Genomic DNA, 27261 nt, shown 5'->3' on the forward strand with positions numbered 1-27261 from the left:
GACAGGCTGCTTAAATTAATGACTCTATGAAAACATTTCAGGCTGTTAAAATTAATGCTTACATTAAAGAGCATGAATCTGATGCTTTTTTTTATAGTAAAGGTGTTATTTAAAAAGACAAGGAGTCAATTTCAGCTCCTTTGATTTCAGAAATTTGCTTACATCTGAATTTGACATTGCACTTGAATCTGTGGGAAGACTGAAATGTGATTTCTTTTGCTGGCATAAATGGAATTTTTTTTTTTGTATTGCCAATTCCTGCTTTTTTGGATGCACTGCCTAATGTAATCATTTGAGGTGTAACCCATACAAACTGAGGACAACTTCTACAACTGCTTTTTATGTGCAGCTTCTGTGTGGACAGAGACAAAAAGACAAAAAACCAGATAAATATTCTGCATCCAAAGAGCTGTTCTTTACTGGAGCACTAGAACACAACATTCTTTTCCTAGTGCCATCTAGAGGAGGCATTTCTTTTTATTTTTCCCAGCCTTTAAAAGGGCAGGAAACACCCAGGAGAAGCTGGAGTGGTGCTCTCCCCACCCTCTGTCAGGCTCTCCTCCCTGCTGCCAGCCCAGGGATTTGAGCCACCAATTCCCTGCTAGCAGGGGCACTCCCTGATGTTTTGATGTTTTGGTGGTTTCGTGATTGCCACCAATTTCCTGCAGCCAAAACATGAATTTGTGATAACTCTGAGCCCGTGAAAAACTAATTGAAATAAATCAGCCGTGACCACTTAGGGCCAATTGTGACGCTCGGAAAAGGGGTAATGGAACATCGTAATTAGGGGCTGTTTCATGGTGCTCACCTTAAATTTTTGCACAGATTGGGGCCTGCTGGGCTGCTTAAGTAAGTATTTGCACGCTAACTAGGGATATTTGATCCACCTCAGTGTCAAGTGCTTCCGTAAGTTTAAAAATTAAAGAAGGGGGAAGCCTCTGTTGGATTGCAGTCGGCAGTTTGATTCAGGTTTTATTATCAGCAATGGCTCTATAATAAGCAGGAACTGTCCTCTTGGATTAGCTCTGCCTCAGCAGCTGCCCACTCTGCATCTCCCTCCTCCCCTGCCTCTTGCTGGAAATGGAGGAGGCCATCTGCATCTTTTAACTTGCTTTTCAGGCTTGGATTCTGGGGTGAAAAAAAGGCAACGTACATGCTTTTCTTCCCACAAAATGATCTTGCTTTCAGACCCGGAAAAAAATCTCTGCCCTCCTGCCCTTTATTTTATCTCTGCACACCCTACGTGCTCTGAAATGGATGGATTGCAAAATGGCAAATGTGGAACTAGGTAGACAAACATGAAATTTAGCCTAATGGTTGGGCTTTTTTCAGTTGAGAACCAGTGGGATTTATCTCCTCTGTAAATAGCAGAGTGCGCTGTAATGATAAAGCCTTTCTAGATGCAAACACAATCATTAAGCAGCTGCACACTCTTGTTTATCTTGCAGGAATTGAACTTGATGTGCTCCTTCATCTCCCTTGTAATTTAGTGGCTTATGACTACATTGATGAACATGAACTGTATAAAATATTTAAATACAATAATGAGAAGGCATTGCCTTTGTTTTGGTGCTTTCTACAATGCTAATAGATTAATTACCACAATGATTAATGGTTGGTGATCTCTCCTTGGTAGAGTCTGGAGCTTATTATTAATTGTTATTATTAGCCTCTTGTTATGAGTGTTGTGAGCTTGTTACATTGCTCAGAGAGTCCACAAAAATTCTGGAAGAGCACAAGTAGAGACTGACAAAAGCCTTTGCTTCAACAGGGGGGCGATTTTTGAATAACCCTGAGGCCGCCATCCCTCTCATCCTGTGGCATGAGAGGACACTTAAGTCACTGAAGCAGTGAACTCTTTCTGAACTGACTAAAACAATAAATCTGTTAGGGAAAATAAAATTGGGAATCAAATTTATCCATGAGAAAATCTTGTTTGAAGTAATATCAGTGCATTCAATGCATGTTGTGGTTTGCAATGAAACATAACTTGCATTAGGAATTCTCATGGCAAATGAGGATGTTGACAAATAGAACAATTTGCTTTAGCCCAGGTGAGAGATCATAAGGATTGATTTTAATTTTTACTTTTTGACATGAGTACAGACAAATGAAAACTGACCCTGAGGCTGGTGATGAAAGCGAAGTTGTACACTTCTAATCTATTTTTTTATCTTTAATGTTTATAAAAGGAAAGATGAAATATAAATATGTATATTCTTCAGTGACGTATTATTTTGGTAGGAAATATGTAATATTTTGCCTTTTATTCAGTACAAAATAATACAATTTAAAGGCTCTAGCCCATTTTTTATGTGAATGGTTGGGTCTTTTTAAGGGAAAAAGAAGCAAACTATTAATAATAAATTTAGGACAACTGCAAGATCACATTGGTTTCAGTAAACCACATTTTATTCTTGAACAGCAATATGGACAGTCCCAAAAGAAAAAACCTATAATCAATGGAGTTAATTCATCACACTAAGCATAGAGCTATAATTTGGAGGACACAAAAGTACTCAAAACCTAGACTTATATATTTTAGCTTTTAACATCCCAAGACTTTAAGCCCTACTTATCTCTCTACTATTTAAAAATCAGGTCTTGGAGTAAGGCTCACCAAAATATTTAAGAAATGTGAAAATAGGAGAAAGAAATGGAGATCTTTATAATGGTACATAATATTCTAAACATTTTTCCATAGATACAGAGTTCTTCCTGCTGTTCTTACTCAGAACAACAGCATCTCTTGAAAGCTAGGTTGGAGATACCAAAACAGGAAAACAACTTGGGTTTGAGGAAGGAGTAAAAAGTATATTAAATGTTTTTTAAAAAGCCACAAAACAAAGCAAATTGCCCTGGAAGTTGATCTATTGCTCATGCATATTATGGCTGTTTAAAGAATGAAAAGTCAGGAGTCCTTTAATATGCTGTGAAAGCTTTGGACTTGGCTTGGTGCAATTACTGGCATTCTAAAATGTATTTGTTTTCAGGATACCCCGTGCAGGAGGCTGGAGAACCATCAGTCATTTATTACCACACTAATGCTCTGCTGTAACTCTGTTCCTAATGTTTCTGGACCCACTTGGAATGAACTGGAGGCTGATATAAATCCTGTTCCATTCATTTTGATTTTGTTCTTGAAGCCCTCTTTTTAATAAAAAATACATGACATGGAAAACTGATGCTGTAGTCTCTGAACTAATGGCAGATGCTTTGTTTAACTTCCAAATTTGGTAGTATTTCTAATTTTTTTTTTTGTTGTTGTTATATTGCATGTGCACTAATGGTGTTTAAGGGTGGGGGTTTATTTGGGAAAGCAAGGCAGGCAAGGCAAATAATGTAAAGTGCCATGCCTGCCTTGCTGAACTCTCCCTGGTTTACTGCATTATTAAATATTGCATAAATTATTCAATGTCCTTTATATCAAACAAATATTTTTTTGCAAGCAGGATTGTGTGAACAAACGGGTATTAAGCAAAACCCCCAGACAGAAATGAAATGGTGTTTCTTTTTCATTCCTTGTAAAGAGCCAATGTTCTCCTCCTTTTTTCATTAATTTTTTTTTTTAATATCACTCAGACAGTGGAAGGAAAAAATGGTGACAATTATGTGAACTGCTCACTTTTCACGTGATAATAAAATCCTCCCTTTTTGAGGCAGCCAGGATCTGGTACAGAACAGTGTAAAGGGAAAGGCAAATGCAGCACATGGTCTGGACTGTCCTCAGTGGCAGCTGAGTTTCTCTCACACGGCTCGTTTTTGGTGGTTTGGAAGCCACTTAGGAGGAAAGCCTGATGGAATGGCAACAAAATCTGCTGCAGAGGAGAGAGGGCTTGCTGGGAGGAGCAGATAACACCACACAGAGTGCAGTCATGGCCATGGATTCAACCACAAGCAACTGAAAGCCAAAGATTACTTGTTTTTTTATTAATTTTGCTTTTTAATCTCTTTGTGAAGGGCATCTCAGGCACCTTCCTCATGTGAGCAGTCCTGTTATGTCCATGAAGATGACACTCTTGGGGTGTTATTTGTATGTGCAAAAATACCAGCTGGTTCAGGCCCCCCAAAAGAGGCTGTTGGGGAGGCATATGGAGATGGGGGTGGAGGGGAGGGAAAAGCCATAGTATGGAAAAAAAAAAAAAATTGCTTTTAATGCACAGGCAAGGTGGCTGTGGGGGGGAAGGGAATTCTGGTTTGTTTTGCTTTTTTTAAACAAAGGGGAAGGTTCCCTGTATGAGCACTTGTTCTGAGTATTGCGTGGTCAGATTAGCCATGCTGCTCTGAGCAGTTTAAGGAGGTCTGGGAACTAGGAATTACCTTCCTCTCCCTCCCCACACAGAGCAACAGCCAGGAGCTGAACTAAATAGCCGAGAAGTGTGGACCCAGGCAGGAATAAAGGCCCCCAGTTGTAGAATGAGGAGATTTGAATGCGTTGCTGAGGTTTGTGCATCTTTCCCTTTCGAATAACTGTAAATGTGTAGGAAGGGGGAACTGGGCTGGGGAGTGAGAGGTCAGGGAAGAAGGGAAGCTCCAGGCTTCATTCCTCGATTTTGTTCAGCTTCTCACAAATAAAGGGGTCAGCGGAGGGAATTCCCGTGCCTGGTCTGTGGAGAGCTGGGAAGGAAGCAAGGATTTATTGAGTGTCTCTTTCTGTCACTCACATTTTCTTTACAAAGATGTTGGTTTTACAAAGGGCAAACCTCTGACTTGTGGAAAGCAGTTTACAAATTCACTGCTCGGTACAGAGACAATCTGATTTTTATTTTGGTTTATTTTGTTGGGTGGGGGAGGGATTTGCCTTAAGCACATCCCTGTTTCCATGTGCGTGTATCCATTTTGCTCTGGTTTTTCCTTGGAGATGCCTGGATTCTGTTTGGTTTTAGTCTGTGAAAACACGTGGGGTGGATTCTGTCACTTGGCCTCAGCCTGCCCTGCGCTGCACGCAATATTATGGAAACCTTGGAGAGCAGCATCTATTTTAGTGGTGCCCAAAGGTGAAAATGAAGTGGTATTGACACATCAGAGGCTGCTCCTGCATCCACAGTTTTTCCAATTGTGTCTTAGAAAAATAAATACTCCAGTGCCACATACTATTGGATATCTGAGCAAGGGGCTTGCTGGAGTTGCTGTTATCAACAAAGTCAGACTGTACAAAGGGAAGTGTTTGTAATTATTTACTCTGCTGCAGCAACATCCACAGGGTGTGAGCAGGAAGGGGCACCATCTGTGCTTCGTGTCGTGTAAACAGAGGAAATCATACTTCTGGCTACTGGGAAGTTTATAGCCTTAAACCCTGTTTTTGTTCTTTAATCCTAAATCTAAGCAATAATCAGCCATTTCTCCAGTAGAGGATTTTTCTTTTCATGAAACCTTAAGTACTTGTATTGCATCAGCCAGTTAAGTTTCAAAATATTGGATTCCTCTGTGTGTGATATGAGATATAATGTGGGAGAGTATGAAAGGGTGCATAATGAAGGGATCAGGGGCAGGATTATAAAACATAATGAAAAGATGCTGCTTAGGAACTTAATGGTATTTCATTTTCATGGACATTGTACAACACATAAAATAATAATTACTGTTAAGTTGTTAACTGGACAATGTTGGACCTGCAGCATGTAAAATGTACTCAGAGAATTATTTTATTTGTGTGTTTTGCTGCTCTGAAATCACTCTTGTTCTGATCCTAAACTTCCCTCTGTTCCTGATGATGTCCAGTAGAACCTTATTTGATTTCTAAGAGGAAGAGAATCATATTAAAGGCTACAATAGGAGCAGCAATTAAAAAAAATTTATTTTAAATTCTACTTTTTCTGAACAATTGATACTGCAAGTTTTTGTAATTGATCTTTTTCAGCTGCAAGAAATGTTAAAGTTTTTCTCCTTTATGGGTTAACTACCACAGTTACGTTATAATTTTCTCATAGATGATACTTATTTCAAAGAATACACTAGTTTAAAATGTATATTTTAAAATATATATTATAGACACCCTCGTGTCTAGTATTTATTGTTATTGAGAAATGCTGCAGGAATGTTTTTTTTAATCTTAAATCTCACTGGGTACACTTTTCATATTGAAGTCTTACTACAGGATTCTTTTCTAAATACACTATGTCAAACTTCCATAATAACAATTAACGTTTCTTCTTTTTCTGCATATTTTTTTCTTTTATTTGTATCTTAAATTTGAGCATTTGCTAAACTTTCTTATTTGAGAGTGTGAAAGTTCAGTGCCTGATTGTTTTCCCTGTGTTTTAAAAGGAATATATCCTAAATATCCAATATCTCATATGGGGGGTTTTACGTTATAAAAAAAGAAGGAAAAGAGGACTCTTAAAATCATAAACTTCTGATACAGAATCTGGTTCTCCAAATATTGTTTTGTTTGGGTAGTGACGTGAAAACGGGAGAATACATTAGAAATGAATTGGTCTTTATCATGTAGCACATTTATTTTAATAATTTTTACTCCTCTTCGTTGCTGTTTATTATTTAATATATAACCTCTATTTTACCATTTTCTGGCATGCTTTCCTTTATAGAAATTCAGTGTATTTTAGATTTGCCTGGAAGACCAAGAGGTAATAAGAAATTATCTTCAGGAATTTGTTATAATTACATTATATCCACTTGAGCACCAAAAGAATTTAGCATGATTAATGCTATTATAAGGCATAGAAGGGTCAGGAACAATAGTTTTGCTGCTGTTCTAAAAAGAATTAAGTACTTAACAAGAAGAAATTCAAGAATTCAAACACTTTTTTTTTTATAGATATAGCTGAGAAAATAGAAATAGTTGGTTTTTTAACTACTTATGAGAAACTTAATAGCAAATACTGACAACTGTGATTTAATTCTGTTGTGGATGAAAGCTGACAAGTGGAATAAACTTGTTGGGAATTAGAGCTTTTTCTTTGTTTTTAACGTTTATTAAAATGGCTCAAATTTTACTTCACTTTATTATATCAGAACTTATCTATCAACCCACAGTAAAATAATGCAACTTGTGTTTCAAATAATATCTGTTTGGTTAATCCTCTGGATTTATCCTGGCTCTGGGAAGGTGGAATAGAGTACATTGCTACCCATTTTTAAAGCTTTTATATGCAAATAAAGGGATGACGGATACTAAAACAAAATACTGTGTTAGAAAACCCCCAAACAGCAGCAATCTCACAAAAATGATGTGTGGCAAAGCCAAACTGTGATGCAAGCCTCAGCAGGATTTAGGACAATGTGAACAAAGTTGCAATTTTTCCTGTGAAATTCTGGTTTTAGCCTTAATTTTTACCCCTCTAAGACAGGTTGCCAAGGTCAAAGCTATGTTAAGCACTAGCCTGTGTATTCTCTTGACGTGTTACTCCTGATTAGGAGCAACACATCAGGATAATTTGTTTTAGTAGGGGCTGGAGTTTGTCCCCTGGTGCATTTCTTCTGCAGCTTCGTGTGCAAATATTTAAGGAGAATAAACATTTTTCTCTGATGCTGTGGAGTGAAACATCTTGTGTTGCTTTAGTTGTTCATAATCCCTGGTCTCTGTATTTATCATTAGGATTTATTTTGTTTGTGGTTTTTATATTTTTAATAGATAAAATATTTAAATATTTATTTTCTGCAGTTAACACATCGAAGTAGGTTCATTCTTTCTTTTGCTGGCTGTGGGGCCAGGTAGAGGAGGAGTGAATTTCATTACATTTAACTATTCACTTAAGTGTGATTTCACCTAATTGCTGGGGTGATTAGTATACCTGATTTTTATAACACCATAAAATGAAATATTGTGACTGAGACTGTATTTTTACCTCTGGTTTATTCGCTTCGCTAACAATTAGAAGCTGAGTTCTTTGTACCTCATTTAGCTTTCCTGCTAGCTAAGGAACTGAGGGGAATTTGCTTTGTAGTGGCTGTGAAACATAGCTAGGATTATTTCCTTGTGTAATGGGAAACTTCTTCACAAGGCATTTTTAGTTAATGATAGCCAAACCACTGTGAAAATCATGAATTGAATTTTTCTCTCGTTGTGATTAAGCATGCCCTTGTTTATGTTTTATGCTGGTATTTCTTTTTCACTTTGTACAATCTTGATGCTGTTTACTGATGATGTTTTCTTCCCCCCTGTTGTCTAACAGCTCTTGTATTTACACTTTCAGTTTTCTCCATCACACTAAAGTATTAAAAACTCCTTCGTTTCTTAAAAAATTAAGTGTTTGGCGTGGACATGGCGGGGTCAGGGGTGACGGGAGGGATTTGACCTGGGATTCCAGCAGGGGATGGGGACAAGAGAAGGAAATCTGGGGCACTGTTTTGGAGCTTGGAGAGCACTCAGTCATGTTTTTAACCTGCTCCCTTGAGAAATCCAGTAGGAGAAAGTCATCTTTTGCTACTCATTGCTTAGCATATCACCTACATGTAGGGGCATATTTCTGCTTCTGCTGGTGGAAACCAGGCTGAATATATTGTATTTCTTATCAGGTGCTCCAAGAGGCTGTGCAATGAGATTGCTGTTGGAACGGTGCAGGAGAGTCCTGGTTTTCCTACATTTGGAACTGTTTTGCAGCCCAGTGTGCTGAACTTGGAATGATTGTGTGAGTTTGCTAAAAACTGCTTTCCATTCCGTGCATTTTGCAGAGTGCATCTCCTTCTGACAACATCCTTGGGTTTTATATTTAAGTGGAGAATTTATTTTTTACAAGTTTGATTAGCTGGATGTAACAATAATTTAGTAGGTGCAATAAATGCATTAAATGAGTTTTGTCTGGCAGTTTGAAAAACGTTGGTTTAATATAGAAGAGCTAAATAATGATTATTTTCTCTTTTGTGCCTCTGAAATGCTGTCACAAAGGTGGCAGGTGCAAACAGATGAGATGAACATGTACCTGATGGTCTCTGCAAGTCAACCACTCATTAGATAGACATGAAAAGCGACAGCTTCATTACAACCACAAATCATACATCGACTTTCCTTAGTTGTCTTTCACCCTTTAATTTGTTAAGTTTTTGCTTGTAGCAAAGGAGCTTGAAGCTTGAAAGGAGTTGTTGGAGGCTGCAGGTGAGGGGGTTTGCTGTCTGTTGCCTCCACACCTCCAATTTGGATATAATGCATTTACCTACCGTGCTTCTGCGTGCCTGAGGCTCCTGCATATTTAAAGGCTGGGTATTCAGAGATTGTCTGTCGTGCTTTTCCTTTCTGTTTTGATCACGCAACCAGAGGAGAGCAGCCCACAGAACCAGAGGGAGAAGGCTGGGGCACTCTTCCCCTTGTGGCTTTTTTTTTTTCCCCTTCACCTAAGCTTCTCTCTTGTCACACGCTCTGCATTTGGGTGGAGGAAAAGTTACCAGGCTGAGTGTGCAATTTTATAAATCAGGTGTCTGTGGAATATTTGCATGTTAACACGCACAAGGAGTTTGACTTAAAGGCACAATATTCCTTTTTACTCCAAGAGCTCCTAAAGGCAGGCACATGAAAGTCAGAACAGTGCTGAGAACCACTGCCAGTAGAAGACAAAGAAAAAAAATTAAAACTAGAATTAACATTCAAGCAAAACCACAATTACCAAGTGACTTATGAAGCATCAGTTGATTAAAATGTCATGTTTATATTTGACAAAATTGAAAATTATTTTTATTTTCCTAAAAGGAAAGCCAGGAAAAGTGACAATGACACAGAGTGGCACGTGGCTTCACTTAATTAGCTCTTCATTATACATTTGTTGCTCTGCCCCTTAAATTGTATTTCCAATGAAATTCAAACTGTTGTGTAATTAATTAAAAATGTCCTGTACCTATTTTGTTTCATAACCATGGTAGCTCCCTTCTTCTTCTCCCAGAGAATAGGAGCAGGTTTAATGGTAGAATAAGAGAATAAGGGATCAGCTGGATATGTCAGGAAATGGGAATATTCTGCTACACAACTTAATTAAGCCCCAAGTTGGATAAAAGAGAGATTCCCCCTTCTGATGACTCTCTGGCCCTTGTTTTCAGTTTAGATAACCTTAATTTACTTTTTCAAATGAATGTGACTGAATTAGAAGCAAAAAAGTGTCTTTGGTCTTTTTTTCTCCCCAGTGTGAAATCCTTAATCCCATTTTAAATACCAGCAGCATTAATGGCAGTTAATAGCAATTACTGCATGTGTACTTTGATACAGGAAAAAAACCAGACATTTAGGGATTGGTATCACACTCGTGGTGTTCTGTGTTGTAAATTATTTGCAGATGAGGTTAATTGAGCCATCTCACTGCACAGCTTTAATTCCGACATGAAGGTCACAAATTGAACCACAAACCTGTGCAGTAATAATCAGCATGTACCCTTTAAAGGATATCCCTGATGAAACTCAGTGTGAAATAGACAGTTGCATTCCTCAAAGCCTGCTCTGAATTAACATCTACACCACGGTGTAGCTTTCAGTATTAAAAATACAGTTTTAGTAGAAATACAGGCATATTTTCAGATATGAATGGCTATGCTAATTTACAGTAAATTATTTTTATTGTATGTTTCATTTTAGAAAAAAAATTGTTCAATCATTATAGAATTTTCTTAGATGTAATTGCTAATTTTAAAATGACACAAAAACTAAGTTTAGAGAATTGAAAGAGGGACTTCTGCTTAGTTTTCCTTGATTTACTAAATAAAAAAAGTCCTAGTAATTGCAGCAAGTGATCTGTAAAGCAATGGAAGAAAGTGAAGCCAATTTTGACAGTTTTCCATGTGAAACTGGTCTTAATGTCACTCTCCCAGCACTGCACCCACCATGAAAATTTCAATGATGTACTTGTGACTTTGAAAGAATGAGAAATGTATGTCCTACGATTCAAATAGGAAACCAAAGAAGTAGAATAATGGATGCGATTCATAACTACTCCTAAATATGTTTCACTTTAGAAATACTTTGTGAGTCCCTCACAATATTCAAGCTGTATGGCAAGATCTAATTTGAACTATAAAATATTTAGAGTTTCTGAGACTTGAGGGAGAAAAATGTATGTCCTAACTCAAATTATCTCATTTTATCGAATTATGGTGAATAGAATATAAGAAGTAGAGGTTGAATCTCATTTCAAGTGAACAGCCAGAAGACCCAATACAAAGAAACACGAATTTGTGATCTTGTAATATCTGTATTGCTTACAAACATTTTGTTAATGCTGTGAAATCCATACCAGCATCATGATTTAAAGAAAGGAGGTTTATAGACAAAACTTAAACTCTAAATGTAGTTCACCTAGAAAAGAAATATGAACTCTTATTCTATAGCCCAGCAAATATCTTTGGAGGAAAGTGTGGTTTTAATTCTGTTTTACTTGTGGAAAAAACCAAAGCCTTGAATTTGCAGGGAAAAGACAGAGTACTACCCCATTGTGGCTTTTTTCAGTGAAAGTTTAGAGAAATAAAAAGCAATGGATGACACTTTTCATTATAAAAGGATGAAACGTGTGGTTGTGTAGCACAAAGGACATTGGCTAATCAGTTATTCTGCATTTAAATATGGGTTTAAATGAGATTAGGAATCCAGACTGTGCAAGAGATTTCCAAGTCCAGAGGTCAGAGAACATGCTAATGAGATAATAGGAAGTATTCACAAAAGCTTCTCTGCATTAGAAATTCACTTCTCCTCAAAGAAATCCTTCCACCAAAATACTTTTGGCTATGTGGTTTTGACCTGTAATGCCCAAATTTTATCAGGCTACCTGGTAATTTGGAAAGAATCCAAATCTCTTGAGGAAAAATATGAATAAATTGTAAATCTGTGATTTGAATTGGAAATTTTTGAGGTTTTTGGTGGGGCTGGGTATGTTTTATTTAAGTCTAATTCCATTCTTTAGGACACAGTGTAAAGCAGAGCAAATCTGACTCCTGTGTAAGGTCTTGGTGACACAGAAATATGTGGAGAGAGAGACAGAAACATGTAGGGAGAGAGTGTTCATCTCTTTAGCATACTGAACATTATTGCACAATATTTTTCTGCTTGTATGCCGTTTCACTTGAAATTTAAAAATTACATTTTGAAATTGCTAATTATTTCATTCCAACTTAAAATCTTCAACTGGAATTTTGAAAAAAATCATAAATGATTTTAAATCAGCCTAACAACCACAGAGTTTTTTGTTTTGTGATTTAGTCTGGGTTTCTTTGACAAGTCTATTAATAAGTCCTGTTAAGTGTGGAATAAATCTATAGGATGTTTTACAATGTGGCACAAAAGCAGGTCTGATAAGCATAATAAAATGAAGTTCAGAGCTATGCCTGTGTGGCAATAGCTACAGCAGATAGCCAGGCATTTTCTCCCAACCTGGATTTTCCAAGGGAAAAAGAGTCAAGGATATCATAGAAGAGAAAAATGTCAGGTGTTCACTTTGGTTTTCACTTTGTTTTTCACTTTTTCTGAAGATGAAACATTTATTTTACATATACATCTCCAGACACCGTTTAAAAGGAAATATTTTTTCCAAGAAATTATTCTGTGAAAATTTCTGTTTCAGTTAAGGAAAAAATTATTTGTGAAAAACGGTTTCCACCAGTGAGGAATATTTTTTCTTAATCAGCTTCGAGATACTGTGGTTAAAAATCAGACCAAACAAGAGGTCTGACAGAACAATGTATTCCATTCAGGATGAACACAGAAGGATAAATTCAGAATGTAAATCTGTGAGGAAGAGTAATTACTCCAAGAAACAGCCAGTTATTCCTGACCAGATGTTATCACATGCAACCCGAAAATGGTTGTTGTTGATGGCTTTGGTTTCCTCCAGGACAAGATGCAGAGCTTGTCACACTCCTGGGCCCTTCTGTGTGAGTGGGTGAATCCATGGGATCTTCAAGAGGTTTTGTGGGAAGCGTGTCCCCACTGGGAGTTTGGGACAGGTGCCTCCAGCAGTCGTGGTGGTGGGGGATGCAGGGGCAATACAAACTGAGATCTTTCCCAAAGCAAACCTCCCTTCCCCCCAGCTTTGCATTGGGAATGGGATGTCATTCATAGCTGAGTCTGCACCAATTGTGCTTTTATGAGCAATTAAATAATTAACAATGTTGACATCTAAATTATATTTGCTTGGCATCTGAGTTAACCCCTTACTGAGACCTCTGGGAAAAATTCCACTTCTCGGAGCCAATCCTTTAGACTTGGGCAGACATTTCTCTGGTTTCACATCCATGTTTGCTTTCCTGCTGCTACACCTGGAGATTTAGGGCTTGATTCTGCAATGAATTTAGCACTTTGATGCAATCCAGTGGGATGCTTTAATATCAAAGTCAATGACACTGGTTTTGCATTTGAAAGGAAATGTGTCCTTAAAGCAAAATACTAACTGGATCAGCTTCCTCACTGGCTTTTTGCTTCTTTCTTCCTAAGTAAAATCAAATTAGATTTTCCACAAGAGTCAGTGCCTATTTAAGAAATGTACTTAAGCCATTTGTTTTACTCTGGTTAATACCAGAAAGTTTTGGGTTTTTTGCATTGTGGAGGTTTTTCTTGTTTGTTTGTGGAGGTTTGAATTTTTTTTTTTTTTGGTTATTTTTTAACCAGAAAAATGGAAGTTTGATTTATTTAACATACAACAAGCACAACATCTCTTTGTATTTCAATGGACCCTCATTCACTCAGATTTTGTAATACCAAAAACTTCTGAGCTTGGGAATCAAGCGATGGTCATGTATCAGCTCACTTGCTTTTTACATCTCCTTAACTGATGAAATCAATGTCATCTCTATTTCAAGGCATCTTAAACATTAAAAATGGTGGTGTGATCAAATCAAGTCATAGCTAGTCCCTCAATTGGAGCTTAAAGAAGAGAAATCCTTCCCTCAGGTTTTCCTCAGCATTTATCTCAGCCATGCAGGCTCTAATCAGGAAATAAACTCAGATCCAATTAGCTTTATCACTTAATTAGAGATGTATTTTTGGATTTATGCTTTACTGACCTCACTGCCACTGAAATTAAATTATTTAACTTCTGAAAAAAAAATCTCTGCAAATTCACACCTCTCCATTCATCAGATTGTTCTGTTTGATGCCAGGCAACCACTTGCTTGTTTGACTGTAGAAATATCATCTTCAGCCATGCTTGGGTGTAGATGCTGCTTTAGTCAGCTCCAGGGATTCAGTTCTTCATTCTCTGCCTGTTTTCCAGTCTCTCAAATCCATGTCTGTGGACGTTTCCTGCCTTAACTCCATTTCTGACAAATAAAAAGCACTCAGAAAGATCAAAATGCTTTGAGAAAGCACGGGTGAAACCACAAGGACCTTTGGACAGTCTTGACTGTCTTTAGAAAGACTGAATAACTGGGCAATGGTGGGGTTTATTTGTTTGGTGTTGTGGGGATTTTCTCCCCCTGTTTTTTTTTAACTATTTCCTTGTGACTCTCAAATTATTTTGAAGAATATCTGGGTTTTCAGTTGTTGGGTTTAGTTTGTTACTTAAGATAACGCTGCCTACTACAGAATCCAAACTCTAACCTTGTGTTCTGAAGTCAGCTTCCCAAGGGATGCTTTTTTAGGCTTGTGTCCCAAGGAAACAAAGTTTGATCAGTTGTTTTCTCAGTCCCATCCTCTCTCTCTCTTCTCCCTTCCCAAACTATTTTGAAATTAATTCCCCTGCTTTAAATTAAGTTGAAAACAAAGCTGAAGTCTCAAAGATGATCAAAAGTTCAAAAGCAAGTTTCCCAAGAGATATCCAGGGATGAGAGAAAATACCCCAAATTATGCAAGTTGAAGGAGAATGGCCTGAACATAGTTCACGGGTGCTCTGAGTGTTTCATCTTAGGGAGGGACTGTACTTGTCATGGCCAGTGAGGGAAAGCAGCCAAGAAAGTTTAAAAAAACTTCAGAAAACCCCAACTTTGTAACTTCTGTTTGGGAAATTAAACAGCCGTGCTCCAGTCCCGACCGTTTTGTTCTCAGAACGACTGCAATCAGTGTGCAAAAGCTCCCCATGCTGTAATGGGCTCCCTCCAGGAGATTTCAGGTTTTTGGAGCTGGTTCATTTGCTTTCATGTGTAATGCTTGATATAAAACCCCTACTGTCTACTGGTGGGTGGAGAAAAGCATCTTGAACACAGTGTGAGGGTGATCCCGCCAGAACAGGCAGCAAAGCATTTGCATTTTAGGGGGAAAAATGCTGAATTTTTCCACTTATAAACGTGTTTCACTGACATCAGTCCACCAGCAGGAGATGCTTGTAACCCCATGTCTCCCCTTGTCATTGCAGTCCATTATTTAAATTCTGCTTTTTTCCTTCCAGAACTTCTTATTCTTGCTAATTTCTCTACCCATTTCTTCTTTCATTTACCTTTTATGCAGGACTCAACGGCACTGGGCTTTTGACTGAGTACTTGCAGTATTATTTCTCCAAACATTGGTAGAAGCCTTATAGGGAATGTGGTTTCTGTGTGTTGATTGGGTTTCTGGGATGTCCTTTTTTGTGTTTTGATTTGCTTAGTTTTTGTTTTCCTCTGGCAGTACAAAAATCTGTTCAAAATTTGTTGAGCTCAATTTTTGTTTAAATCCATCTGTACAATCACCACCTCTCCTAGGTGTGATATTATTTACGTTCTAGTTTTTAATGGGAGGCCTTTGGTAAAGGTTTTGTTTGTGTGTGTATGTCCCTCATTATTTTGGGAGGCAGAGCAAAAGAATAAAATTGTGTATACACAATTCTTCACTTAGAAACTGCTGTTGAAGATTTGCATTCATAATTACCCTGCAATCATGGATGAACTCCAGGGTAAATTAGCATCTGCTAGTGAGAATTTAGGAGACTTAACCCCCCCATCATGATTGATTATAGAACAGTCTCTCAAATTCAATAAAATTTGACCACCAATTTTTTTGTTTGTTGTTGAAGCTGTGATTTTTCAGCTTGGATTGAGATCCAGCAATGCCTGGCTGTTAATCCAGGCTGTCCTGCTGCCCAGCCTTGACCTCTTGCTCCTTCCCATTATCCTCCTTTCCTCCTCCTTGGCACACAAGTGGCACTGCTTACCTTTCCTGACATGTGGTGCTGTGGCCAATTAAGATTTGTAACCTCTGAAATATTTCGCTGACAGGACCTGGGGAGGCAGAACTGCTGTTTTTTCAGCCTTGCATGTACAAACTCTGCTGTTTAAAACCCAGGATCTTATAGCCAGCATTTAATTGAGTATTTCTGTTTTCTTTTAGACTGGTTCAAACAGCTCAGGACCTTGGTTTCAGTATTCTGACTGGATATTATGCTAGGCTCTGAGTGCTACTAAGAAGGTAACTTCAAATGCCATTTATTTTGCTGAATTCAGTGGGAGAAAAGCTATGGTGCTACATGCTCTGTGTATTTTAAAGGAATATATTGTACAGCAAAAAAAAAAAAAAAAAAAAAAGTGTTTTTCCCACTTCAATTAAGGGCCAATGAGCACAGTGCTGTACCAGCTTGTGATTTACTGCTGATCCATCCTCCTTTTGTATTTTGCCACAAATACTTGAAGAATTTCAGCTCTTCTCCAGCATTAGAACAGGTCCATCCTTCCCCTGCAGGATATTTCATTAATTGCAGTGGTACCTTGATTATTACAACATGTTCATTCATCATTCAGGACTTCAAAACGTTTCTCTGTTTTGTCTTCCAGGTGTTGTAGCCAGCCCTCAGAAGGGTCTGTCCTTGATGCTGTGGAAATGGGAGCAAACCTTTTGATCTTGTTATTGTTGGTGCTTCAGGAGAAGGTGTCGAACGCAAATTCAGAGCAAAGTAGGTGTGAGAAGAGTGAGGGAGGGAAGAGCAAGCTGAGGTGAATAATTCACTGAGCAATTAGGAGAATCTGAGGGCTGAAAGATGAGTCAACACCATGAGCTGTTTTCCTTAGGCTTGGAGAGAAGCACCTGTGAGCCCTGGCGCTGTTCCTGACCAGGTCATGTTTGTCCTGCTGCTGCACCATCCAGCTTGCAGTTATTTAATCCAGTTTAGAGAAAGGAAGTGAAATGTTTTAGCTGGTTTCCTAAGGAAATGAGGCTTAAGCAGTCACTCCACATGCCAAATTTGACAGAAGTTTGTGGAAGTCAGCATCTGGGATCCAGAAGAGAGACTCAATTCATGTTGATGCTAGGCAGAAGCAAGGCAGTGGTCATCAGGATGGTTGGAATGCACAGAGCTGGACTAGTCACAACAAGCACTGTTCCTTGCCAATGGAGCCAACAAGCCCAAAATTTTATGTAGTAGGGGAAGGAAATCTGAGTATTGAAGAGGAAAAGCCGGGAGGGAAAGAGCTGGGATTATGACAATCACAGAAAGGATGAGATGAGGCTGAAAACCATAGGGTTAGGCTAGGAGATATATAAGAGGTGTAAAGGTATTGTGGTAGGGGTGACAGAAGACCTGAGGAAACAGAACTCCATAGAAAACAAATTTTCTACAGCTCCACATTCTGCAGCAATGCTTTTAAATCCTGAGACAGTGTGAAAGAAGAGGAGAATCAATATTAGCTGATAATGTTCCTGCTTATAGGGGATTTAGAGGGGAACTGAGAGGAAAAATTTTTTTCTTGGTGATGCTAAGGCCAGCTGCTTGTAGGACCATGGGTTCAAGAAGCTTGAGGTCAGTTTCCAAGTTACTGGGGCATCTAATTCAAACAACTCCTCCATAACTTGAAAACTTAATCACCTGCAATTTAGATCGGTCCATTTTATTTGTGAACTTGATCTCTCATCTCCCAAGCACCATCTGCTGCAGCACTAGAGTGATGTACACATCACTGCATTTCAGAGAGATGAGGGATTTGGCATGAGGCAGTGAGAGGAGATTGAAAAAAGAATGCAGGAATGCATAGGGGACCACGTACAAATCATGTGTGATGAAATAACACTGCCCTGGTAAATAGAGATGGCTTCAAGGAGTGAGAAGTCAGAGCTTCAAACAGCAGAAACAGTCCACGTGAGATAGGTGAAGGGAAGATGAGCATTTCTTGGATGGAGAGGGAGCAATTCTGGCAGCAAAGGCAGGCCTGAGTGGGTAATTGAAATGTGCTGCCGAGCACACAGAACCAGCCAGGGGATGAGGCTGAGCTCTCTGTTGTTCTGTTTTCTTGTGAGGTGACAGAAACAAATCTATTGAACTTGGAGAACACATTTAAGTGCCTTTTGAATATTTTTCTGTTAATGACTCTCCTGGCAGTCCTTCAAAATCCATCAGCTTGTTGGTTTAAAGAGCTTTTTTATTAACACACTCTCCTGAATCACTTTCTGTTGTTCTCTTTCAAAAGGTGGGGGGAAAAAGGTAAAAATATATGAATTAAAACCCCCTTGGTCTTTCTAAGAGGAGGAGGATTTGCCATCTGTGCAGGTGATAGATGAATTTGAAATATGATCTCTTAGCTCTATGGCAATTCTGAACACCTTGATAGGACCCAACCATTTAACATATTCCTACTGGTACAGAAAAACAAATCTTTTTTTTCAGCTTCATGTGTTTGAAACTGCAGCTTAAGTAGTTTGCCATAAAAGCAAGAAAGTCTTTTAAAAAAGGATGTATTGTTGAACAAAAAAAAAGAATTAATAAACTGGAGGTGAAGTCCATGTGCAACCTATTAAATTATCCACGATTTAGACTGTGTTCTCAAGTTTTACACACCAAAATGTCTAACCTTAGACGTGCAATGTAATCAGCAGGTCCCCAAACGTGTAATAATGTTCTTCATAGGGTTCTTCTTCTTGTTTGCACAGCTGCCAGATGGTGTGTGCCATATCCCATTTCACCACGTTGTTATTATTATTATTATTTCTGTCTCGGGGCTGGTGAGTGCTGCAGGCCGGATGGGATATTTCACACTCGGAGCTCGTCTGTGAGTTTGAGCCATGTATTAACAAAGGTTGGATCTCTGGAAAGCCCCAGACTGGGCAAGAACTTCAGTTGTGGAAAGTGTCAGTTCTTTGGGGCAGGTGGTCTTAATGCCTGTCCTTGAAACTCCCAACAAGCTTAGCCCAGAGCCTAACTTTCTCCTCCTTCAAACCTCTCCTGAGTTTCTTCTTGTCCCGTTAAAAGCCCACTCTGTCAAAATCTGTCGTGGAATCACAGGATAAGTTGGGTTGGGAGGGACTTTTGGGGATGAAGCTCCCCTTACAGTGAGCATCTTCAACCAGCTCAGGTTGCTCAGAGCCCCATCCACCAACAGTAATTTTAAACCTGACGCTTCCATCTCTTAAAACTATCCATTTCCATCCTCACCTCTGAATTCCTTAATGATCTCTCTGTATGTGCTGTCTGCAGCTCCTGCCCCTTCAGGTTCCCCTCACATTATCTCTAAACCACCCTTGCCTACATACTTCCCCGGAACTGTCCTGCCTGCCACCCCTGGAGGTTTCCTCAGTGCAGGTTTTAGGGTGGCACCTTCATCTTGGCTCCACCTCTCCCCCACCCTTTCCTGCTGGACATCCTCTCCCTGACTGAGACACGTTGTTTGCATGTAATCTTTGACATAACCCTAATTCTTGGCTGTGTGGGAATGGTCTCCAGACCTTCCTCCTAGAATCCCTAAATCCAAGCAGTCACATCTTCCCATCTTCTCCCTGGCCTTGATTGCTGCCACTGCACTTGGCTGGTTTGAAGTGCTGCTGCTAAAATAATACTGCATGACTTCCTTTCTTCTTTATATCATTGCTTCTCCTTTCTAAAGAGTTCAGCTTGTAGCATTTGGGTGTTTTCTAAAATAAGTCCTTTTTCATAGCCTGCATGTGTGGGGACTCACACAATAGTACGTGTCCACTGAACCAGAGGCAGAATCCACGTGGAGTTAAATGTACAATCCAAATTTCCCAGAAACAGGGAAAGAATGAATGAATGGTGTGCAAATCAGAGTATGGATGTTGCTGCCTTCCATTCCTGTCTATGTTGTAGCTGATCTTTATGATCTTAGGGAATTCACTTTCCATCTCTGTGCATGGTTTTTCTCCTGCACTCCGAGTTGCTTGCACAGCCCAGTCCTAATCATAGCAGAACATCCCAAAAGAAGGAGGAATGAGCAATGTTTGCAGCTTTCCAGAGATGGTTTTCTCAGCCTCTCCCTGGTGTGCCTGTCTGTGCATGTCTCTGTGTGTGTTTGCTTTCACAGTCAAAAGCATTCTTGGCAAATGTAATCTCCAAGCGAAGAGAATGCTCCAGCTGTTTATCTATTATGCCTTTTGGCACCAGGGAGTCAAAAGCTGGACTCCACAATAAAGCAATCACTTGCATAGAATTTGGCCAGCTCTAATGGGAAAGGAAGGCAACAGCTATTTTAAAATAATCTATTCAGTAGATTAAAAAAAAAAAAGTTTTATAAAGTACATATCTTATTTTGTGCATGAGCAGGGTCTGTCCAACAGCTGAGGAAAATAACTCCTTGAAAGAGTTAGAAAGTAGATAATAAAGACATATTAGCCTAAGAAACAATTTTTTTTTCCTAGTAAACAATGAAAAAAAAAGGCAAAAAGTGGATATGGGCTGAGGCTCATCTGAAAATATGTGAGGCTGATTTCACCCATCATCAATTTCTTGTACTGATGCCTGTCACAGCCAGTGTTGAGCTGAGAGCAGAGCATCTCACTTCATCTGCTTGTTGTCATCAGATTTCAATAATCATCCTTTGCATCCCCTGGGACAAAAGGGGGCCTGATTCCTTGCACCTTAAGTGGTAATTCTTTTAACAGCTTGTATGCTGACAGAGAAATGGGACCAATTTTTAATATACCTTAGATGTAGTGTTAAAGTTTAGGCTCATTTTTCATCTGGTGCCAGTTTTGTTCTCTTCAAAGTCATTCCAGTGATCCTCACGGGATTGGTCTTTCACTTCATGTGTTGCATCCTCTTTTGTGTTTGTACAAGTGACAGGATTGTGCAGCCTAAGTCTCTTGATATGAATTAGAATTTAGTAATCGTAACAGTTGCCTTTCCCTCCTTCCCAGTACTCTCCATAAATTTGTATCCACGAATTTCCAGATAATTGGGACAAGTTATTTAGACATAATGCCATAATCTGGTCCCTAATTATAGCCATCAAAAAGGGCTAACATTCAAATTTTCAGGACAAGGAGTGGCTCTGCATCAGTACAGAAACTTCTCTTGGCAGTTGTTTTATGAGCAGATGTGTGTGTTCAGTTTCAGGTACTTTTATAGCTGTAACCATCCTGGGCAAGGCTGGGAGACAATTGAATGTGTACAATAGAAGGTGGCATTAAACAGTGAAAAAAAGCCCTGAAGAAGAAGGGATGAAAAAAACTTTTCAATTTCCTTTATTTATTCCTTTGTCTCCCATTAATGCCAAATCTTCTCGTGAAATTACCACTGCAGTTCAAATTGCCAAGTGTTAATGAGAATTTGCAGTCAGGCGAGACTCAAGCCTTATATTCAGAGCTGAGGTGTAGCTGCAGGATAAGTTTGAAGGACCAACTTCTTCCCACTGTTTCCTTGCTGATTTTCCTAATTTTGGATCAGAAGGTCACATTTAGACTGGTAGTGGGCATAGGTGAAAAGGTGCTGGGGGATGGTTCTGTGAAGAGAAGGCATGGTCTGCCCTGTGCCAGATATGGAAACCAAATAGGTAAATATATTAAAAAAAAAAAAAAAAAAGAGCTACTCGGGTCTGCTGTGCTGTGAATTGAAAGAAAAATAAAACTTGACCCCTGGATTGTGCCACAAAACAAATCAAAAGCGCAAATTATCCCCAAGTACATTTAGGCTTATCTTGTACAACATTAGCACTGAAATGCACAGTCAGAGCAGGCACAAATTGATTCATATTGTGGCTTATTTTCCCCCAGTCAATAAGGTTTGCATTCATTAAAGAGATATTATGATGGCTTTTAGCTTTTTTGCAACAAGTCTGTTCATTCTGGGTAAGGATCCAAGCTTTTGCTCCAGAACAGAGGAATTAAAGAAGTGATTTATTGATGGAGCTTTAAAAGGAATATCTTTCTGAGCCCTGTTCAAGACAAAATTCATGGACACGAGATTGTTACTGATGATTTTTGTATGACCAAAGATTTGGAGCTCTCAATGGACCCTTGCAAAGAGTGTGTGCAGGGCCACCTCCCTGGCTGGTTTTCCTTACTGGAAGGTGAATTATCATCCTAATTTCAATGTTTGTAGCTGTAGCCCTCTAGAAATAGTAACTGAACTTGAAATTACTGCTTTGTTCTTGTGTACTTTGCAGTTAATGTTTGTTTCTGTTAGAAACATGCTCTGTCTGTGAATCAAGGTGCTCTACTGGAATGCAGAGTTTACAGCAGAAAACTTCTGCTCTCACCCTCTAGTGCCCCATTTTAAAATTAATTGGCTTTTTTTCCCTTAGCATATTTAACAGTACTGCAATCCTTAGGAGTATCATGGCAATTTTTTAAAATTATGTGGAAGATTTAAATGATTACTTATCATTAAAATAAAAATAAATATCCCATACCATCAGAATGTCCTTGGAAGTTGTGGGAAAGATGGAAAATGACCTTAATATGTGCAAGTGTTGTGTGGTTGTCACTCTACCTATAAGGATGGAGAATTGGAGTTTGGGTTTTTTTTCTAATTGAAACTGTTTTTCAGTCTCAATTTTGCCCAAAAAAAATTGTTAATACAACAAGGACTGGTCCCTTTCACAGTAAAACAAGAAAAAATGTGTTGAGAGGATTTTCTAATAATGTTTTTATTGAAAAATGTGAGGTTTCTGATCACTCATTTTCACAGGCAGATTCAAGTGTAACGTGCATGAATTGAGTCTACAGATATATCAAACCAAAAACTCTTCTCCCATCATTAATAAGTTGGGTTTGTGATTTTGAAGTATCCTGCCCTGAAACCAAGCCTGGAACCATAATTTCATTTTCTGAGAACACACAAAACGTCAAGAAATCCCAGCAGTTGGAAACAAAATAAAATATTAATGTATTTTAATATCTAAGTGACATAAATACAATTTATCACTCTTTGAATAAAAGCTAATGTTTAATGTTTATGCCTTCAGACAGAATAGTTGCTTTACTTCAAAGCTATGCACAATTCACATAGCCAGTGCATATCTTTTAAGGAAAAAAAAGAAGAAAGAAAATCTTGCTCTTCTGAGGGAAATATAGTTACTTTGAACCATTATTTGACAGTTGAAAAATCTGCTCTATTTTTTTTTCTTAGTATGATTTTGCCGTAAGAGATATTTCTAACTGGTAATGGTAAGTACAAATAGTTCAATGTGTGGCATAAATATGACTTTACAACATGTAGTTTTTGAGAATTATTGTAATGGAACACGGGATGAAGCCCTGAGGGTGAGCACTATAGAAAATGGTAAGAAGAATTCTGAAAAAAAATTTGGATTTCAGGAGGGTGCAAGTATCTATTTTTGTGCATGGGTTTGAAAATGTGAGAGTCGTAGAATCTCACTGGATGCAACAGTTTTGTCTTCTAACTGTGAAATTCTCAGAGCTTTTTTGCTTGTTGCTCTGCCTCTTATGGAAATGGTACTTTTCCCTTTTCAGATAATTTAGTTTGTGAACAGTTCTTGTGTGAGAATTGCTGTCCCCTCTTCCTTTCCCCATTTTCCCTGCCATAAAAAAAACATTCCCAAAGAGACTGACTACAACAACAGAGCAAACATTTTGTAAAGCACTCTCTTAAATAGATAATCTGCGAAAAGAGAGAAGAGGAATTTCACTGCCATTCCCTTGCCCCTGGTATGTGCATCACGGTAATCGCTGACCAATTTCTTGTTTTAAGTGTTTATTCCAACTGTTGTTTTCTCCAACTGTGTTATGCAGCCCTGATAGAGGAAAAAAGAGGAAAATCCTGGCTAGCCTGAAGGTGAATTTTCTCAAAAAAAAATCACTGCTCCCTTTTAAAAGCGCACCAAGTCTGTAAATGTTCTCCTAAAAGTTGAAAACTGTTTATTTGATGAGAATCCACGGCATAGCTGCCTGATTCACTTCCCAGTTCTTCACTGACCTTTTGACTTCCTTACTGCTGCACGACACAAATTGTGTGATCCTGTCTTCATGCTGTTTCTTTTTGTCATTAGCCGTGATTCATCTTCTCTGTGACTTGTCAAACTTGAGTTATTTTTAATCCTTTGCTGGGCCTCCCTAAAGACATTATATCATATCTCCTGACACTGCACATGATCTCTCAATCCCTATTGTCCTACCCTGTTCAGATTCCTCGTGTTTATTTCCTACCCCTGATAGGCTTCCATCCATTACTGCTCTTTTTAATAAATCTGCAGTTTTTGACAATCTACAGCCACTTTCATTTTTCCAAACAATTTGTATGAACCCCTTAAACAAAATCAGTCACAGTAACAAATCCTTCAGGGCCTCTGTTGTTATCTTCTCATTTGGCAGGAGACTGTTCCAGAACACAATTTTATGGCAAAATATTTTTCAGACAGTTTACTTTCACCTCTCACTTCATTAGCCGGAGTAATATCTAGAAAAGTTTGCTACTCTTTTTGCTATTTTGATTATTTCTGTCCTTTTTAAATGCAGGTTGTGCTTAGCTGGGGTTTTTTTAGTTATTTACTGGCTATATTAAAGGAGAGTTCCTTCTCTTCTGCCATGCCTACAGATGCCAGGAAATGTCCCTACGATGAGACAGGGGAAATTCAGATTTGATCTTAAACAAATTTTTTTCAATGTTTAGGTATTATGGGGCTACAGGGGCAGTTCTGGGTGGACAGTTGCACTGGATGATCTTAAAGGTCTCTTCCAATCTTGATGATTCTCTGATTCTATTGATTCAAACGTGCAATATTTAAGTTAAATTCAAATCTGTTTGCCTTTGTTCTAGAAGTGATGCTGGAATTAAGCTTAAGGTTTGTTTTGTTTTTATTGATAATGTAATAGTTACATTTTGCTGCTAAAAGCTACAAGAATTTTAACAATTCTATTAAAAGTAATCTTCATAAACCTCAGGAATTTGGGATATAATCTCACCTTTAAAAGAACCAAAGTACATTCAAAAACAGGAAAAGTACAGTTTAAACATCCAAGCAATTGTAATTCTGCTGTGTCATGACATTTCAGTCCTACTTCCACGTAAATTACTGTTTTCAGGATGTAGAAAATTATATACGAGCAGTAGAATTGCTGACATTCTTGCATGGATTTCAAAAGTCACTTTCAGTGACACTTAGGATCTGCTTAACTCACTTGGAAGAACAGAAAATGGAACTAAAAAATAGAAGCTACTTTTCTGCTTCAATAGTCTCTGTTCAGAAATTGTTTCTCTATTTATTAATATTGTAGTAGGTTTATGAAATCTAAACAAGGAACAGTAAATTACTGATTTAAATAGGAATTAGTGTTTTGACAGCTGTGGAATATGTGTGCTGTCCAATGGAGTGTGTGTAGCTCTGAAGAAAGTCATATTTTCCAAGCACCCATATAGAATTACATTGAATGTGTTTGGATGTGGGCCTGAACCAAAGTGTTTAACTGTCATGATAATATTTTTGTTGTTTTTCATTGTATTTCCTTGCAATCCTAGCAAGACTCAAATATATGCAACAAAGTTTTATGGTTTTGGTTCTTTGATTTCAAGAACGTGAATTAAAACTGTCTTTGTTATGGAATAACGGTGAAATATAAACTCAGGAAAAATCATGCTGAGGATGAGACAGGATATTAGCTTTGAAATTAATTTTGCAATGCCATGGGTTATCCAGAGTACAGAGAGCCTTCAATTTATGCTCATCTTTAAGTTACACTGGGAATTTGATTTCTCATTTCACCTAAGATGGGGAGCACTGATCAGTGGCTGTGCATGGTACTCTACAGTGCCTGACAGTTCTCTTTTGACTACAGACAAAATAAGTATTCTCTCTTACTGAGACCTAGATTGATGCTGGGAACTGGGAGGGGGAGGTCAGAAACCTGGTGGGCTGCATGGCCCCATATCCAACCCAAGGGCTCAATCTCAGCCCTGAGAGGTTCTTGTTCTCCTCAGCTGGAGATGGTCAATGGGTTATTGAACTGTCAAAATTTCCAGCTCCTGTGTGCTTCTGTCCAAGGGTATATGTCCAGCTCTAAAAAATAGTGCTAAAATCTTCTTTTTCTAGGTTGATTTCCAATGTCAGACAGTTTGACAAACACATCAGGCTGAAGGTAGATCTGTCTGCTTTTTATGAGGAAGTGGTTGTTGAAGGAAAGCTTGAAAAGCTGTTTTGGAGGGCAACGCTTTTGTTGCTGATTGAATTGAAAACTCAGATCTTTGAGTTTCATGTGTGTTCACCCAATATCCTGCCCATCGCTCTCGTTCAGGAATTAGTGGCTTATTTAAATATCTAGTATATTACATAGAGTGAAGTGAGTGATTTTACTTCATAAAACTAATGATATGCCCGGAAAAGATGAATTATTAGGTTTCCAAAACATGGATTAAAAACCATGGAATTAAAACAAATAAATAAATCAGCAGTGATATTTACAGGGATCGTAAGCAGCAGGGACAGGTAGGTTTTATGGTGGTTTTTATGTTATTTTTTTAGGCTGCTGTGTGGACTATTTCACCACTCTTTGGCTGTTACAAGAGTGGGAGGTGGTGCAGGAAAGGAAAGACTGAACATTTATGGGCATGGATGCATTTACCTCTTGTTCTAAAGCAGCTGAATTAGAAGGAAATGAATGTAAAAAGGCTGATGATTAAACACTTCCCAAACCTGTGGAAAATGCTCACATAAACTTCTTGGTAGTAGTGGAATGAATTAGTAAAAGGATTTCCAGCTCCCAGCCAAGCAATAGGCAGCAATAAGTTTCTTTCCTATTAGTAAGAGGCTGCTGGGCAGAACATGATCTTAATTTTTTGGAGTGTTTCTCGATCATATGAATTTATAGAGGAATACATCTTAGTGTTTCTGGTTCACACACCCGTCAGGAGTGGCTTACGAGTCTCAGAGCTTGATGAATATTCAGCTGGCCTTATCAGATCCTTTACTGCACTCTTTTGGAAAGCTTGTTGAATTTTATTCTGCACCTTTCCTGGTTTAGAGCTGATAAATGCTCGATATTGAAGTCATGTAAACAACGTCAATGTTTTTAAGGTTTTTCAGAGCTTAAACGCCCCATCTGATCATGTTTCACCCTTTTCCAAAAATAAACAGGATGCAATAGATTTTTATTATCTTCTGTTCCAGAACTATGTCAGATTAGCTGCAAAATAACTTTTGTTTGACAATGTTGTATAAATACTTTTTGCTTGAATGGTAGTGGTACCAAAAGATTTAAACCTAAGAGCTTTGAAGTATTGTCCAATTGTCTCAGTGTATACAGCATTAAGAAATGTT

This window comes from Corvus moneduloides, chromosome 2, assembly GCF_009650955.1.
Source record: "Corvus moneduloides isolate bCorMon1 chromosome 2, bCorMon1.pri, whole genome shotgun sequence".
Taxonomy (NCBI): Eukaryota; Metazoa; Chordata; class Aves; order Passeriformes; family Corvidae; genus Corvus; species Corvus moneduloides.